The following is a 2216-nucleotide window of genomic DNA, read 5'->3' as shown; positions in this document are numbered from 1 at the left end:
CTCTAGCCGCCTCTTCACCTGACTTCTAGATACAGAAAAGTGGGAGGGGGAGGGAAAGGGAGCAGCAGCATCTCCGGATTTAGTTGAAGACAAACTTGTGGATGTAGAAGAAAAGTCCATGACTGAGGTTGAAGATAAAACATCTGAGGTTTGACAGGAAAGCTGTGGGTCAAAGGAGGGTGAGATGTCTGTTTGGCTTGGGGCAGGAGAGGAGGAAGATGAGCTTATACCTGGGCTAAACCTGTTGAAGAATGTATTCAGCTCATTTGCTCTGTCCAGACTTCCATCCATCCGATTCTCCTTTTGCTTGAAACCTGTGATCWTCTTCATCCCTGACCACACATCTCTGATATTGTTCCTTTTCAGTTTACTCTCCAGCTTCCTTCTATAAACCTCCTTGTTGTATCTGATCTTGACTTTGAGCTGCTTCTGTARACTCCTCAATAACTCCCTGTCTCAATCCCTAAAGGCTCTTTTTTTCTTGTGTTTCTTTTGCTCACTGGTGATCCAGGGTTCGTTATTAGGGAAGCATCTCACTGTTCTGCTGGGGATGGTGTTGTCCACACAGAAGTTTATATAGTCAGTCACACACTCAGTCATGTCATTTATGTCATCTTCATTTGGCTGGCAAAGAACAATTGGTTGATGTATTATTTCAGATTTTGCAATATTAATCAACTGCTCCCTGTTGTAAACCACCCTGTTGCTGTGGTTATGCATCATAACAAAAAGCAAAAAAAGCAAAGTATAAAAAATGCATTGGCAAAAATCAATCCAGCTGCACAGCACCCAAAACACAAATGAACAGCCATCCAAAAAAGTTACTTTTTCCGCAGAAAGGTAGGATCGAATGCCTGAAAAAAAATCTCATTGAAAGTAACAGAGCTACTCCAACGTGCTGCCACCCTCAGTGGCGCAATTCCAGAAATTCCGCAATTCCGGATTGACCAACTCACTTCCAGAATTCATTCTTGTTCCTCTGCAATTCATTGCCAACTTGTCATGAATCTGATGAGTCATTTTTTTTAAGTTGAGCAAGTGTTTGTAGTTATTTGCTGCAATTCGGTTAAGATAATGAATGATGACAGTTTATTATAAATACTGCTTCCCTTCTTAAAACTGCAAAGTGGGCAAAAAATAAAACAGCTTGTTTTGCATTTTGAAAGCCAAATTAATTAGCGTGTTATGCCTCTGCTTCTCCCAGTCAACAATGACAAGTAGATAATTCCCTTAACACTGCACCACACACAGGGAGATTCTACTGAACAGCCTCCTGTTGTTTGGTTAAGTTTGCATCACTTCATTTGCCTCGTATTTCCATATTACAGCATGACAGTGTAACCCTGTTATGCTCAAAGTCTAGTTGTTTTGTGGAAACAAAATAGGCTCATTGTGATAAAGATTTAGACTTTGAAGAACAATAAGATGTGTAAAGTAATCTGGACAAATGGATGGGCTAGTTATTAGTAAGGTCGCCATAAAATACAAACATTAGCTGCAGAGAAAAAATATCAAGGTGCTGCAGGTTAGTTATTTTTCTTTTGGCTGCTCCCTTCTCTTAAGGTCTCCACAGTACAACCAACCTTCACACTGATACTCAGATAGAAATAGATCAAACTGACCTCATTATTTTAGTCAGGGCCCGTATTTATAAAACTTCTCTTAAGAATGCTGCTAAGAGTGGACTTAAGTGTAAAATAATTCTTAGTTAAAAGCTGAGAGTAAAAGTCAGTTATCAAGCATCTCAGTCTTACTTTAAGCAAAGGGCAGGAGTAATACTTAAGTGTCAGTCTTAGAGCTGATTTGCGACACCTGGCTGTGCTGCAAAGCTGATCCTGGACGACTTCGTTAGAAAAAAACATGACATGGACCAATCACTGCCTCGGATTTCATGTTCAAGAATATTGTCAGAGAAATGTCAAGATAAAACTGTGAAAATCCTAAAATAAGTTCACTTTCAACACAACAATGTTGTCACCTTGTACTGATTGTCTGTAAGTTACATAAAATGTTCTCATTTGCATCAAGAGAATAGTTTTTTTTTATCAAAAACTCAGCAGCTTTAAGGTTTTTTGTCTCAGAGCCTGAGATAATGTTGAGCAGCTCCCTTCTCCTCTTCAACACCGGCTTCACACACACATGCACCACGCACACACAATGCGCACACAACCCTGCTCCGATACTTACAGAGTTAGAGATCAACAGTTACTTACAGC

The sequence above is a fragment of the Austrofundulus limnaeus genome, unplaced genomic scaffold (genome assembly GCF_001266775.1).
Source record: "Austrofundulus limnaeus strain Quisiro unplaced genomic scaffold, Austrofundulus_limnaeus-1.0 Scaffold29, whole genome shotgun sequence".
In the NCBI taxonomy this organism is placed as follows: Eukaryota; Metazoa; Chordata; class Actinopteri; order Cyprinodontiformes; family Rivulidae; genus Austrofundulus; species Austrofundulus limnaeus.
The sequence above is the reverse complement of the archived record's forward strand: the minus strand, read 5'-3'. Positions refer to the sequence as shown.